The sequence below is a fragment of the Neolamprologus multifasciatus genome, chromosome 23 (assembly GCF_963576455.1).
Source record: "Neolamprologus multifasciatus chromosome 23, fNeoMul1.2, whole genome shotgun sequence".
NCBI classification, from domain to species: Eukaryota; Metazoa; Chordata; class Actinopteri; order Cichliformes; family Cichlidae; genus Neolamprologus; species Neolamprologus multifasciatus.
The window spans coordinates 32,446,006-32,463,302 of record NC_140460.1 but is presented as its reverse complement, the minus strand read 5'-3'; positions in this window follow the sequence as shown (position 1 = coordinate 32,463,302).

Sequence of the window (17,297 nt, the reverse complement as noted above, 5' to 3'; positions counted from 1 at the left end):
GAGGAAATATGCGTTTTGTGTTAAAATACAATTAAAAGGAGATTTAATTAACTTGAACCTGTATGAAGAGGGAAAAGGTTAGCTTTATCTCAACCACTAACAAAAGCCATAGATTAGAGGGCCACACTATGTGCCCAGTGCACCGTTCATATTATTTCCAATTAATTCTAAATAACCACGAAAATTATAAGGCTTTGATAATACACCATCAGCAGGACTAAAACTTTAATCACTCTGACAATCTAGCTCAGCTCTGGTCGAATAATTAGTTTAATTAAGCTCTTTGAAAGGCACCCGCATGCTGAAGTTGTAAAAGTTTAAACTGCACCTGAACTTTGACAATGTGGCCAAGAGGTAGACGCAATTAGTCTGGGAAAAGAGTGGAGTCCTGCCCGGGACCATGAATGGCAGTGAATACACTGTGTTTGTACATCACCCCATCAAAGGGAGAAGTATTGTGCTTACAACTCCATATTTTTTATTTTTGGACTCCAGTAAAATAGCTTTGACTGAGTGATCAGATCAAAAATAATCCATATTTATATTAGACTGGACCTTGGTGCAGTGGTTTCATCCACTGTCACAAACCAAAGACTGTATATAGAAGATGGCTATACCTCAATGAGACCTTGTTACCTGCTAACTGCAATTTTAGCATCTTAGTTGCCAACACGTTGTTTTTCAAGCAAAAAATCCCAATATTTGGATGAGAGCGTGACGTGCTACATTATTGGTAAACATTAGCAAGTTTGGCTGGCGAGCTACATTTATTAATTGTACAAATGCAACACGCAGATGCACGCATTCATTAATTACTGCTGAGCAACAGGTTATTTAAAAGTAGACTTTTACTCATCAAAACTAAAGCACAAATTTCTTGGATGGTCAGTACTCCACAGGATGCCATGTTGGTCAGATTAACCAATTAAAACACTCAGAAATGCTCTAACTGAGAGACATATTCACCAACTATACAGTTGTTGTGAAAAAAAAAACAACGTACAGGCCAAAACCATTTTTGTACAAGGTTGTTTATACCTAGGTTGTAAAACTGCTGGAAGTCTATGGGGACTGAATCAAGCTCAAGTAGCCATCATTTTTTTGTACGTTCGCAGTGGTTGTCACTTTTTGTTGCCCCCCAGATGTTGCCATTTGCCTGAAACAAACCATTTTAGCCCTGCCTCCCTGCCTTACAACCGGCTTTCTTCTAAATCAATACCTTTGGAAATAGGTTTGAACATTGGAGCTTATTGTGTGCCCGAGGTGGCAACATTAGGGATATCTCTTATTGACATCATACATTTCTGGAGCCTGAAAATCAGTTTTTGTCGTCGTCTTTGCATAATAGAAACTTTAACCTGTTGTTGACAGATAATGCTTTGTGAAAGTGTTCCTGAGCACATGCAGTGATTTCCATGTCAGACACTTGCGTGTTTTTAATACAGTGCCACCCAAGGGCCTGAAGGTCAAGGGCCCAAAGATGTTCAGTCTGCTCCCTTGCATACACAGATTTCTCCAGATTCTCTGAACCTTTTTCATGATTTTATGTAGTGTAGGTGATGATATATTCAGAGTGTCTGTTTACAATTTTATGTAGAGGAATATTATTATGAAACGGGCAGATGAACACCTGCCCAATCATCTTACCAACTTGTTGCCAGGTAACCATGTTCGTTGCTCAGTGTTCCTCTAGCTATTTCTTTTTAGTACCATTTACTTTTCCAACCTTTTGCTGTCATCAAATTCAAAAAGACCAAATATTTTTCCTAAAATGCTGAAAGTTTACGTTCATGATTTTTTTTTCTATGTTCTATTCTGAATAAAATATGTGTTTATTGTATTTGCAAATCTTTGCTGTCTGTTTATATTTACATTTTACCCGGCATCCCAACTTTTGGGGCATTTGGGATTAAAGTTGAAATTGTGCTGTCAATAGCAATAATAACACATAAAAAGTGTCACTGGAGTTGGAAAGGGAGAAAAGTTGAGAGACTCCCCTTGGGCGAGTCTCTCAACTTTCAAGGGGAAGGAGGGGATTGCAGCTTAATGTGTTGCACTGTCCACTTGCTACAATAGAATTAGCAATAAGCTACATGCATTATAGATAAAAGAGCTTTGCTGTCCCTAAAAATGGGCTTCTATGATCTTTGATGGTCCCTAGCTCCTCCGTTGTGGACACACAAAGAAGGGAAAGACTACTTTCAAGGGTTACAAGAACTCTGAAAGTGGCGCCTGTGCATTAGCATTAGCATCAGGTATTTCTAAGCAACAAAGGCTTTTTCAGTCTATAGCTATATTCTTCCAAGACACTAGCTGTGAGTTAATCCCTCAGTAAAATACAGTCAGACTTTCCAAATATATTTCTGTGTGGATTCCACCTCCTCTAATGTTAAATAACAACAACAATAAGAAGAAAAAGAACACCAGCTCCTACAGTCCTCCGGGGCCTGTGCCACTTTTCCCTGCTGGAGCAATTTGAAGAATATGAAGAGACTGAATAATAGAGTCAACTCTTAAGCATACCCACACACACACAGACATACACACAAATACACAGCCCATATTCTCCAAGCCTTCTGGTGGGAGAACAGCAAGGGTTCTGCTTCACTTCCCAAGTGGAGAAGCTACATATTAAACCAAATTCATGTGTGCTTCGTGTGTGTCTCTGTGTGTGTGCATTTGTGTTTTTTTCCCTCTCCTTCTCAGTACCTCTTTAGGCTACTGCCTCGCCTCAGCAGCTCTCAGATGTACACAATATTTACCCTTCTCATTCATCACACGCTTGCACCGTTATTGTGTTTGCTGCTCTGTGGCCTGAGTCTCCAACACTGTAAAAAATGGAAAGAAATCTCTGCTATTACAAATAAATTATTGACACACACACACAGGCTTCCATCAGGAACAAAAGCTGCTTTAGCACGCGGGTTCGAGCTATATAACCTACGTGACTAATAACATATAATGACATGCACATATAGCTGTGTGCTATTAACATTCCTTGATTAAAGTCTAACAGTTATTAATGCTAAGATCATAAGCCAATTAGGATAAATATGAGCAGCTTGTATAAAGCTACCCCCATGGTAAATGTAAAGCCACTACTCAATAAAGCAAGTGGAAATTATTTATTTATGCTCAGTGTGTGTGCACCGGCAGTTTATTACTTTGAAACCACACAACGGCATGCAGCGATTTTAATTAAGACTAATTGTTTTCTTTATACACACGCTAAAGAAAGCTAATTAAATATAATGCTGGCAACATTTCCCATAAGAGGACAAACACCGGTTTATTCGCAGTGGGATAGTATCTCCAAGTTACGCTTCATCATGCAGCAAAGTTTCGCACAACTCGCACTCAGAGCACCGCCAACACGTTCGACTTATTTCTAGTTATTTAGTTATTTCCACATTCTCCTTCCAAAACATGATTACAAAAATGAATAACTGCATCTTTTAAATACCTGATTATGTTTCATTTCTTCTTTTTTGTGCTTTAATAAATCAAAGAGTGCTGACTCATGCTCCCTTTTCCACAACATTCTTCTTAACTCCACACACTCTCAGCTGAAAGGAAAACCGCAATCCTCTGCCGCCGCAGCTCTGCCGGAGCCGCCGGGAGTTAAGTGCATTGTTGGTTCAACCTTGACAGGGAGTGTTAAAGAGGAGTTTGCAACAAGGGATTCGCTCCAGAAATCGCCCCTCTGAGAAGCTCTCAAAGCGCTGGGCTGCTGCCACCCCATTTGAATTGAAATGGCGTGGAGGTCCCAGATCCTCTGAAGTACAACGGGGCCACACTGCTTCAGTTTCCTGCTTGTCTCTGTAACCTTTTAATGTGTTAATAAACTACTTCTACCATGTGCTTCACATTTGCTTGGAAATCACTTTAATGTGCAAATGTGACGTTTATTTAGTGTTTCAAAATGCTCAAAAAGAACGCTGAGGGTTTTTCAATCAGCATTCAAAAAACAGTTGCACTGTCCGTCACAGAAATAGAGCACTCGACCGGAAACTCCTCACGTAAAAAGTTCCAAAACTTACCAAAGCCACCAGCCCACATGGTCCGCATTCCCATGATGGGCCATGATGCAGAGGGGCTGTATGCAAACATGTGGTTTCTACTGCACGGACTGCAGCTGCAGTTTGAAACAGCGAGGGCATTTTGAAAACAGAGGCTGTACACCAGCTGCACGCTGAAGCCTTAAAACACCTCGACTTGAACTCGTATTTTTCTGTTTACAACTTTGAGCTGATAGCTGGCAGCAAAATGTTGCCGCTTTATCTTTATGGATTATGAAATGAAACAAGAAAAACAAACATTTTTCCTTCGTTCACTGAGACCTTAATTTTGAACATTGTATTTCAGATATGCAGCATTATTGCTTGTGTTTTAGCACAGGGATCACTCCTGACCGCAGGGTTGAAGTGGGCTGGAACGATATGGTCCAGCACCTTGGTGAGCAATTAAATCTGATAAGCAGGTTAATGCGTATCGCCGTCAGACAAGTTCATTCTTCATGTGCTGCAGCCTTTCGTGTGCATTGCTTCTAGAGAAGATACTTCCTCAGTAATAAACATATAATGTCTTCACATAGCCTTCAGTATACCCCGTTCTTGTGCTCATCCCTGTGATATAAATATAGTTGTGGTGGCAGTACTCATTTTCTAGCAATGACGCATGAACACAATAATGTTTTTTGTTTGGTAATTAGTTGGGGGGGGGGGGGGGTTAAGTGGAGGTTTATTTCAAATACAACTTGTCAGACAGCTCAATGAGTGCCACCAAACACACATAATGTGTCTGCTAGATAGTATAAAGTTAGCTAGCAGTTAGCTAGATAATGTAGAGTTAGCTAGCAGTTAGCTAGATAATGTGCAGTTAGCTAGGAGAGTAATTATTAATGTTTGCTTTGTTATTGATTAATGTTTGAGAAATTGAGATGTAAGAAAACTGGATGGTTTAGGATTATTTTTGAAGGTAAAGACTGCTCAGCAATTGAAACGGTATAGACTGGAAAATTGTAGCGAGCTAAGGAGACAGAGATCTCTATTTTGATTTGCAGTTCCTGTTTTCCATACAACTGCCAACTACAGGAATGCAACTTTATTAGCATAACACCCCAAAACTCAAACGTGACCAGAGCAGTCTCATTTATGTGCACGATCTGATATCGTTGTGTTGGTGTTGTTCCCAGATCATCATACTAAATGTTGTTCCAGGATCAACATTGCAAGGGACCAATCAGAATGTTGTGATGTCATACTTTTGCGACTTCGGGAAAAAACGGTGTAAAACAAAAAACTGTACTTAAGCTGCGAGAAACCGCCTTTGTCTGCTGATCAACGGACCCTGACCCTAACCCTAACCGTAACCCTTTAATAAACGGTAAGCAGAATTGATATTGTCCTTGCAACATTGGAATTTCATAAATGCACGAATGGGTTGGTGCGCAAAAGAATAACGTCACAACAATGTGATTGGTCACTTGCAATGTTGAACCTGGAACAACATTTTCATGATGATCTGGGAACAACACCAACACGACGATATCAGATCATCCCATTTATGTTGGGCATTGCTTGCCCCACAGAACAAGCAGCTGCAGTTATGTTATAAATTAACAATATAACAGATAACTGGAATAGCTGTTATAACACTGTAACTTAATACTTGAACGTCAGCATGAACAGTCCCGTGAGGCTTTGGGTTAGTGGCCCCTCCATCACCCTCCCCAGTACAATATCCTATTTGGTTTAGATATATTGGATCAATACATGATGTGTTGTGTTGTATTATGTTTGAAAGGTCTCACAAAAAGGTACACTAATTTTGTGTGGTCTAAATCTTGCAGTTTGGTGCATTTTAGTCTAGACTAGTTAGGCTAGTTTGCAGTAGTGTGAAGTTTGCAGTGATGTGCATTTCAAAATAGAGTTGACTGGCACTGGGCAGGCAATGCTAAGTTACATGGAGAATATGGGAGGATAGGGAACATCAATTTATCAACATCTAGACCACATATCACCCAAATATTTCATGCTGTTTATATCTTTTTCGCTAAATCAAAAAAAAAGAAACAAAAAAAAAAAATGATCCAAGCTCAAAAAACAAGTCAAGAATAAGTAATCCCCCCCCCCCCCCATGCTGTATTGCTACAATGGATCTTAGGTTTCCTCAACTGCTAAAACCCACTTTAGCTACTTAGTGCATGATGTTAATGCATAAGTGCAACTACTTGTAATGTACCTTAAATATTTTTTTCAATATGTTGCAAATTAGCCTTAAACAGATTCATAATTTCAGTTACACCAGAGAAAAGTCAGCCTAGCTTGGCAATGTTTTGACAGTGAGTGTATTAATATATACACATATGTGGCACATTAGCTTAGCTTACTCTCTCTCAGTATCAAACTACTATTCCTTTAAAGAAATTGTTCAGCGTATTGTGGCATAATTTTATTTTCTTGGAGATTTGTTGAAAATGTTGTTGGACCTTATTTCTGTGGTATAAATACAAAATTATAATCAGTCAGAAGTTAGCCTAGCTTCACGTAAAAATCTGAAATCAGAGGAAATTTGGGCTTGGGTTTATCTTGTCCATTTGGTGAATGCTCAGTTAATTATAGTTTAATGGTCAGGCACCAACAGACACTCAGTCCTATTTAACACACTTATATAAAAAGCTATATCAGGTCCCGTATACTAAAATTCAAAGGCATTTTTTAACATGTTAAAAACTATATTTAAGGTTTTACTGTAACTGCAACAGGTGCAGCTACAATTAGCATCATTTTGTGCAGAGAAGAGGAGAAGCTTTTATTCTGGATGATCAGCCTGTGAATTAAAAAAATTAAGATTAATCTTGGCTTGACAGAAAATAGCTACGTCCTCTGTGGCCTCCATGTCCACTCTGGGTGACAGCTGCTAATTGAAAACGAAGAAATAATTACTGTCTTAAAAGTGATAGAGGAGACACTGGGGACTCTGGGAAATATGGGACTCCACCGAGACTGGAAAGTCTCACTGGGAGTCAGAGTGCCCACTGGGAATTCCTCCATTGTCCGTCAGTCAGCACCCAGTGGGACTTACACATATGCATGCATTTATTTCACATTTGTTTTTCCCTGCATGCACATATATGAACACAATTTTTTGTCACACAGAAGTATGTGGAATGCAAAATTATTCTTCACACTCACAGCAGACCCTTACAGACACACTGTAGTCCTGGGGGACCGGGACTATAATAACCCCACCAGGCTGTGCTGTGTGTGTGAGAGCTGATAACAAATGGCGATGGACTGGCAGCTCTGTGGTGTTGTCTGAGGAACAGTTGGTCCTCTGACCATCCTCATCAGCAGATTTCAATTGGCAGTGCAGCCTAGCATGAAGACCCTAATCTCTCTGCAGACAGTTATTTACATTTATTACCTTGCTAAGGAAGCACAAGATACATAAAACATATACACAAGTATGCAGATCCACAAATAAAATTTCCAAAATATTTACTTATTATTATTTACAGGCTGATAGACTGATGAATAATAACCTGATACTGAATTATTAAAGTATGAATAAAACAGAGATTTAACGAGAAAAGAGTTGATGAAAACACCCTGTCCATCCATCTTGCTTTGCAGACACTCGACTCGCCCCTTTTGATTTTCAGTTGGCCCCGCCCCTTATTGCTCATGTCAAACAAATCCGTCTGATACAAATGAAATCAATGCACCCGTGTTAGACCCTGCAAATGACGTTTTGCACGTAGCGTAATCATCTTAAAACACTAATATGTTGAATTTATTTACATTTTTTATTTATTTAAAACACTTTCAAGCCCTGTAGATATACAAAAGGGCAGTGTGTATATCTGTTAGACAAAATCGCTTTGCTATATTTCCACACACGATAGGCTGAAACAGAGCAGTGCACAGTGTGTGTGTGTGTGTGTGTGTGTGTGTGCGCGCGCGCGCGTGTGTGTGCGTGTGTGTGCGTGTTTGTGTGTGTGTGCATGCGGATCCAACGCGGGGGACTCTAAGCGAGGGAGTCGTGTATAATCTGCAGAAGAGCACTTTCTAGCGGCGTGTTCAGAGCACAGCAGTGAGGGCTCAGCGGGAGCAGACTGCCTCTCAGTCTGTTGTCTGTCGCTGCTTCATCCTAGCAGCCAGGCTTTTCTCTCTCACAGACACACACACACACAAATATGTATCTGAGAGCAGGCTGTCTTTTCACAGCAACAACAAACACTGTACTTGCGACATGCCGCTACATGGGAGACGCCACAAATAACCGACTGGTTTTGGAGAAAACATGTTTTGATGTGGGGAAGTTGTCACGGCACTGGTCTAGATTCTGTGAGGTTCTGCTATAAGAATAACCCAAGCTGACTTTTGGTTTTTATATTCAACCTTTGACTGCCCAAAGTTGTCTATTTTTCCATTATATTTTTAGGCATCTTGCCTTTCTTTAGTAGAGCAGTGAAGAATGGACACTTGGAAGAAAAAGCATGTGGGGGAAGATTTGCAGCAAAGGGCCCCACCTGGACTTGAACCCGAGCCACTGCATTGAGCCTTGTGGCATATGGTTGCCTGCTCAGTCAGGTGAGCTGAAGCAGGACCCACTCCCACAGCATTTTACTGGGGAGAGAATTTGTCTCCATAAAAATGAAGATTATTAGATGTGAAAACACTGCACCCTAATTCTCCCTCTTTAAAGTGTCATTTAGTATCCATTACACCATCATCAAACCTCATTGACCTCACGACTAGAAGCAGGGTTATCCTTCAATAGCCACCATTTACAATGGCTAACAATAGGACCAAATGGCCTGGATGTTTGCATCCACAACAACAGACCACCAGCATCCACCATCCATCACAGTCAGGACTGTCCCAGTGTCCCGGATGAACTGGATGATATAACTCCCTATTTAGAGCACAGTCTAAACAGGGAGTTGCTACTCCCTACACCATTACCAGCTACAAATATACATTTGTAGTTGGTCATAGTGGATGTATGATAGCTGCTGCAGCACTAGGATACATGCTTATTAATAAAAAACAAAAAAGGTTAATCATTAAAAGCAACCACTATTAACCACTCATGTCTTGCTTTCTTGTTTAACTGTTATAGTTCAGATGAGCCTTGATTGGGCTCTTCAAAGGTGCAGCATTTGTGTTGCCTAACGGATGTCTGTGCATTTTCCTGTTATTATTGTCCATTTAATAAAGTCCTCACTTCAAAAGGCGGATTAAAAAAGTGCTTTCATTGTAGTCCTCGTGTTTTCACACTGGAGGAATTCCAAGAGGGCGCCAGAATGAACGTTGCAGAGGTTGCATTTCAGCCACATGCCAATTGATTGCCGTTTCAAAAAGTGAACTCTCTTACATGTATCTTGTCCTTGCATTTCTTTAGGACAATGTCATAAGATCTTTTTCTGAGTTTTACAAAAAAGGTGAACTTAATCCTTACCCTGAAAATGTCATCACCTATAAACCTTACTTACCTGTGACCATGAGCCCACTGAGCTCTACAGACTAATTCTTAAAGACAGGACATAAACATACAATTAAACTATTAATAATCACTGAGCTCTGTAGGTTTTCATGATCACCACTCAGATAGGAAGCTTTTTTCATCTGTAGATGAATAGGCATTATTGTCGTAACGACTATTACTGACTAAAACTGAACTATAATGATGTTCTCAAAACAGACAATGGGGAGGAAAAAGATATATCAGGCTTTGGATACACACCCAGTAATTGTTTCACTTGTAATATAATTCCACGCTCAACCATAATATTAGTCAAGCATCTGAACTAGGAGACAAAAGACTCTTTTTTCTCACTTTCCTCCTGGTGCAGCAGCCTAAGCCTGAGCCAATCTGTAGGACAGCCGGACCCGAGGGACCCTCTAGCCACCAGCTGACTGACCAAGCGGTTTACTCAAAGGCACAATTAGAGGGTCTTTGTTTCACCCGGAGTGGCCCTTTGTGCCGTAATGTCGCCTGGCACTGGAGGGGAACGTCATCAGTCACTGGCTGAATGGTGTGAGTCGGAGGAGAGATCTCACACATGCAGGTTGGAGGTTTGTGGTCCTATCAGAACGAAGGATCTGATGGCACCCTGAGGCGCTTCAATAGGCAGCTCTCCTAGCTCGCTTCTTCAATAAAAGCGGGTGCTAATGTCATGCGGATGACGGTTCATCAATAGATTCTTGGCTGTCACTTTCTAGCTTAGTACATGCAGGATTTGCCAGACTTTTACTCGGGCTTTACCACGTAAGTGCTAATTATGCACCCAGCTCTAACTATAATCCCCTTCTTCTCCTCACCACTGTCCATTTCCTTGAAAACACTTAGTTGCAGAAAAGAAATTAGTGTAACACGTTTGATGGAGGACTTTGCAAAAACACAAAAACACTATCATCAAAGCATTTTTTGTCCTGGTTCTTCTTGCAGTCCTGGATAAGCAACATTGTGCTCTGTAGGGTTAGAGGTTGGAGAGCTTTAGAAACCAGAAAAACCCCAAGTCATCATCATCCCTCTTCTCATCTTCCATCTCTCTGCAAAAATGACACATGACCTGAGCCAACGCTGTCAGCAAGCTCATAATCACAGACCAATTGATCCCCAATCAGTGTCAAAACCAAGCATGATGTTGCGGTTACAGAGTACCAACTTTAAAAGATTGTGGCTTTACAATTCATCAGAGAAAAACCTTAGGGAGTTACTTGTGAGAGCAAGACATCAGACATGGATTGTAACAAGGAAACAGAGACAAAAATATCTTCGTTTTAAGGGCTCGAATGCGGTAATTGAAGAGCAAAGCCGTTTGTTGAAACACTGTCACCCAGCTGCTGGTTTTGTTTGTACAGTGTTTCATTTGATTGAAAATATCTTTTTCTATAGGAAATGTAGGACAGTTGAAGCTGCAAATAAACAGTGTTGGGAAGGTTATTTTTAAAATGTATTCCATTACAGATTACAGAATACATGCCCCAAAATGTATTCTGTAACGTATTCCGTTACGTTACTCAATGAGAGTAACGTATTCTAAATACTTTGGATTACTTAATATATTATCATGCTGTTTACAACTACATGAATGTACTATTGCTGTGATTTATTACTGTTACTGAAGGTTCGCGGCTCTGAACCGTAGTAAAGGGACCTCTGACTAATAGGTGGGTTCTGTGTCGGGCTGAAAACTAGCTTTACTTTGTTGTCTGGGTCAACTTTGCTAGCGAGAGACAGAGAGAGGCGTTGAAAGGCTGCTCCAACGGGACTTATTGTTTCAGAGGAAAACACGAACACGGTGTACAGTCGAGTCTTAATAGCTTACTTACAACTGGGCTCGTCAGGCACTCTTCTTGGCTGCAGTGGTTATTATTATATTTACATGCTTCCAGCTCCCGTTTTTGCTCGATGACAACTCGTACTTTTCCTTTTTCTCCCTCCTCGCGCTCACAGACACATAACGGGTATGACAGTCCATTCTCCCTGCAGCACGGACTACACTGCCTATGATGCTACATTCTTTAGAGCTATACCGGTAGCATTCTGCCTATTAGCTTAGCACAACAACAACAAAAAGGCCTCTCTCACCCAGGAAACACGCAGAGCGAGAGCGTCACCCTGTAACCATGGCAACCGTAACGCCACCTGGAACAGCAGAACGTAGCTGTCAAACAAAACCCAAACAGGCCTGACCCGCCACAGTATGAAACAGGGAAGTACCGCCGTGTAATCCATTTATTTCAACAAAGTAACTGTATTCTAAATACCACCTTTTTAAACGGTAACTGTAACGGAATACAGTTACTCATATTTTGTATTTTAAATACGTAACGGCGGTACATGTATTCCGTTACTCCCCAACACTGCAAATAAATAATAACCCAGTGAGGTTTAAGTCGTCACAGGTAACTCCATCCTAACGTCTACATTTTGGAGTAAAGCAAAACAGATGTGAACAGTTTTTCCAGTGTGTCAGAACGATTATTTTATTTGTTACCTGAATGCAAAGACTTGGTAGGAAAACAAAGACGGCATAGTGTGAAGGCCTAGGGTTAGGGGTAGGTTTGGGCTTTTCACCAGTGATGGCTTAAGACCTCAGAGAGTTAACCTCTTAACATCTACCAGGTCACCAACAATCTGCTAAAGGCTAGGGCCTTTAGCCCTAGCCTTCTAAGCCTTCTAAGCAATCTCAGTTTAATAAACTAGAAAATGCTACATTTCGAAGCAGCTCCCTTACATGCATTTTTACCTTCCAGGTCTTCTTTTGTTGTTGTTTGGCACATCTTTATATAATGAGCTGATAGTTCCCTTAGTCCTAACCTTAAACTGGTCACTAGCAACCTTGTTATTAGTTATTATTTGTAAATATAAGGCAGGAAAGGTCTAAAATTTCTTTCTCTTAAAGTAAGTTTCTAAAGAAGCACTATGAACAAATCCTTACATTTTGATTTTCCAGACTGGCAGGCTGACCATGATTTCCCCGGTCATGTGTATCACACATCACAGATGTCAGATCAGAGAACTTAAGATAAGAGCTCTGTGTCAAGGGCCCTGACCAATCCACACATCTCTCTCTTAAAATTGTAGTTTCTTCAGTGGAGTCCAGCTTGGATTATGACATGGTTGACATCATTTGATTTGCCTTCCCAGGAGCTCTGAAAGTGCTCCATTAGAGTTATTGCTGGTGGGGCGGCATGCCAACGCCAGCAGCCTGCCCCTGTTACCCACAGACTTACCTGCTGAGTGTAATCTGTCCTGTTAAGGTTAAGCCAAGTTTAAATTTACACATACTTTGAGGTCTTTGCACTGTCTCAAACAATAGAGCAAGTTTATTCTTATTCACATTCATCCACCAGGCACGAATCATTGTTCCATTGAGAACCGGCTCGGAGTAGGAAGAGGCAGGCTCATAAACACAGGTTTCTAATCTTATAATTCACTGGTGTCTGTATTATGGATTCAGTCAAGAGAGAACATATTCAATAAAGATGCCCAAAAATGACAATGTGACTTAAACCAAAAGTCAAGCCTTGAACTCTCTACAATGGGTCATGAAAGCTGAACAAGCCCTTTGCCAAGGCATGGATTCAAAACCGAGTTGAGAATAGAGCAGGACAATAAATCAACAGGGAGTCCTTTTATTTTCTTCCTGGTTCTGGTCTTCATATCTTCCTAGGACATGTTGTTTTTCTCAAGATGGAAGAAGAGAGGGAGGAGTGTGGTGGATGTAGGAGGAGGAGGAGTGTGTGTGTGTGTGTGTTTGGGGGGGTGACTGGAGAAAATAAGAGGTGGAGGGCAGGCGGGCAAGCAGGACAGTGACATTCACGCATTACGACGTGGCGACACTGACAAGGTGTCCACCCTGCCGTTCGGCCAAGCTGTTATCACAGTCGGCCCCCGTTTCCAGGTCGCAACCCTCAGCGGCACCGGCATTATTGGGTCGCGGCTTGGTGCCACCAGCCAACCCCGGTGTGGGCCGACCATGCTATTGTCCAACGGTGAAGCGTGGCTTTGAGATACTGAACACACACACAGGCACACACACAGGCCCACTGATCCGCCCTGGCAACCTCCCTAGCAACCATCTGTCCTGCTTTGCCATGCTCAGGCTTGGGCACAGCTAGCAATGGGCATGCCTTGACACGTCTGAGTTAATGGGACAAAACGGAGGCACGCAAAAGGACAAAAGGACTCACAAATGAAAGAGCGTAGCCAACAGAGAGAAGTCAGAGAAAGAAAGATGGCCTTCATGAGAGTTTGGCTCGAAAAGTCCAAAAGTAAGACCGATGTTGTTTTGTCCTTTGTGTTGATTTAAGTTCCGCATAAAGCTAAAATTATCCAGGATTGGTTTCAATGAACCAATTAAAGAATACATAAACGACACATTGTACATTTGATTTGTAGATAAATGAGAATCAAATTTGCCAAAAATCTTTGACATAATAGAAATTGTCCAGGGTGCGAAAATGTCTTTCCCTCATCAAGTTTTCGTCCGTATTCAGCATCTTGCCCATTTCGACATCATCACTCATTTCAACTATTCAGTTATGTTGTCATTGTATTGACGGCTATTAGCATTACAACCAACACCAAACTGGCGACATGAGAATACGTCAAGCGTTGACAAAGACCTCACGTTTGAATGTGTAAGGCTTTCCTGAGAAGCATAAAGGGATTATAGCTGAATGTGCATTTGTAGAACACAGAAGAAAGTCGGCTGGAAAGGAGGTGAGCAATTTGAACAATAGGACTTCTGACCGTCCTGATTTGGTTGTTCGACTTACTTTTGTATTAACAGCGTCGCTCGCATTGTGATATCTACACGGAAAAGTTCGGAACGTTGACGCCCTTGAGGTCAACGTGTCATTGGAATGGCGCTGGAAGAATGACAGTTTGCTTCCTGATGCTATAGATTTGAGGTTGGTAGGGGGTTGGATAAGAGTGGGGCAGGGTGGGGCACGTCTGGGCGCGACGCTATATCACAAGTAGATACATCTTCCTCTGTCTAACATGCTCGCTTGTGTTGCCTTATCAGCATCGCGCCAATGGCCCCAGAAACAGCACAGCAATGACCTCACGTCTTTCTCCCACCCAAAAAAACAGCCTTTTCTTAACATGCAAAAGCGCTGCCTTTGTCAGCCCTCGTAGACACAAATCAATTCCCCGCCCCTTCTAGCACCCAAAACCTCGGGCTCATCCAAGAAGCAGAGGGGAGCCTCAGACAACTCGTGATAGACCCTCTTTTGATGGGAATTACATTTTGTAGCATCCGTTCCTCTATAGTACGATTTATAGTGCAAGCAAGCTTGGAACAAATGTTCTTAAGAACATAAAGAACAGCCTGGTTTATTCTAAGGTGTCCAAATTATAAAAACAAGATTACACGTTTACGCCGAGGACTCCTCTGAGGACCATCAATCTTTTTGCACCAATACGCCTGTTCAGAAGTAGACTAAAGAGAAAACACTTCACTGGGTTGTGAAGGCGAACTGATCAAGCGGTCATCGTTCCTGAGCTTTGTGCAGCTTTTACTTCTTTCCGCTGAGACCCTGGGTTCTGGCAACAACAAAAAAAGTGGTTTAGAAACAGGTAGGAGTGACGGTCAGAATTACAGGGTGAATGTAGCAGATAAAAATCAGGGGGAAATGATGTGCCTTGCCAGCTCTCTACTAAACAGCCCCCCCTTTCCCTTAACCCTACAGCCTTTCCCTTTTTCTTTCACCGTCTTGCATTTTCAAAGAGCTGAGAGGCCATAGCGAAAGTGAATGAAGCATGACCGCAGGCAGATGCTCCCCACATCTTTCTCTCTCTCTCTAGTCGTACCCTTCCCACTTTACACCCTCTATTTCCCACAACTACCTAAACACTGCTGTTTCAAAGGGACACACAGCTCATTTACCTAAACACTGCTGTGTAGATGATTACAATTTAAAGTGGACTTACAGACTTATGAGGTAAAAGTTCAGTTACAATGATTTTACAGTACAATAGTATAAAGCTGGGAGCTACATTTTTACCAAATATTTATTTTACATTTAAACTGTTTTTTAATGTATTGTTATATATGTTTGTGTGTGTGTGTGTGTGTGTGTGTGTGTGTGTGTGTGTGTGTGTGTGTGTGTGTGTGTGTGTGTGTGTGTGCTTATGATATGTGTTTTTTGTTGTTGCTGTTGTTGCAGTGCCATTTTGAGTAAATGCCATTTGTTAATTTCCCCTAATTCCCCCTGGGCACTTGAAGGCTAAATGAGCACAGATGGGACATTTTCAGTCCTTTGGAACAGTTCATTTGAGTGATTTGGATTCAGATTTGTTGTTTCACAGTCTACATATCACATTGACTCTTCTTGTAAGCTTGAGTGGAGAAAGTTGCTGAAACCACACTAATTGTGATGGTATACAAGTGCAACTTTAAACCCAAGTTGCAGTGAATTTTCGATTTGCATGCCATAAAAATAACAAAAACAAGTCTCTTCATGGTCACTGCAGGAGCTTCTGTCTGGAATACACTCATCTAAACACTCATCTGTAGTAAACAACTGTTTTTTTATTCTCTTGGTCTTAAAGTGGAAAATTGTGGAAAAGTTGGAACTTTTGAAGAATTTTAAAATTTTTAATTAGACGACAGACTGTTTGTTCATGTTTTTGAACACAGAATTTAATTTGGGTATTTATTTGACAGCAGTAACAGGATATTATGAACCAAAACTCATATATATGTATACACACACACACACACACACACACACACACACACATATATATATATATATATATATATATATATATAGAGAGAGAGAGAGAGAGAGAGAGAGAGATAGATATATATAGATATATATATATATATAGAGAGAGAGAGAGAGAGAGAGAGAGAGATAACATGTATACTTCATAACAGCTGTTGTAATATATAGTTACTATTAAAACTGAATAAATAAAATAAATAGTGATATTTTAATATATCTAAATATCATCACATAGATCATGTAATGAAATATTATTTTAAACTGGACTTTGTTTGGTTTTTTGGCATCAGTCCTGCGCATATATCGGGTCTGAAGAGAAGCTGTTGTATTTTAACCCAGATCACATTTTCCATAAACGAAGTAAAATCAAACTAATAAAAACAATGAGAGAGAAAAGACGTACGGGACACTGCCGCGCAATCTGCCTACTCATGAGGGCTTTAAATAAAGTACATTAACCATCATTCATGAGCATCCAGATTGGTTATTGTATAGTAGCAACTGTTTGCCAAACTATTTACAGTTTAAACAGTAGTATATCCTTTATCATCCATTGCTAATTATTATTATTATTATTCACTTTTATATATTGTTGCCAATCGGTAATTTATTATGTTGTATAAATAATCTTTTTTTTTAAAATAGTGTATAGTGAACTTGATCTGTGAGCTACTTTCCATTAACTAGTATTGATATTTAATCTTAAATATCAATTTAAGATTAAATATCTTAAATATCTTAAATCTTATATATATATATATATATATATATATATATATATATATATATATATATATATATATATAAATATATATATATGAGAAAGCCTTTTGGTAATTTAAAGACAACCACGACTATCAGTGGTTCATTTCTTGGGCTTATTTGTCAAATAAGCACACACACACATATATATAAAGAAAGTACTGAGTGTGTGTTTGCACAAAATTTATAAACATTGTTTATGCAACAGTATATTGTAAGAACAGCTACAAAAAGGAAGTGTTTTTCATATCCATCAACTGTACTACTGTGTTAGGC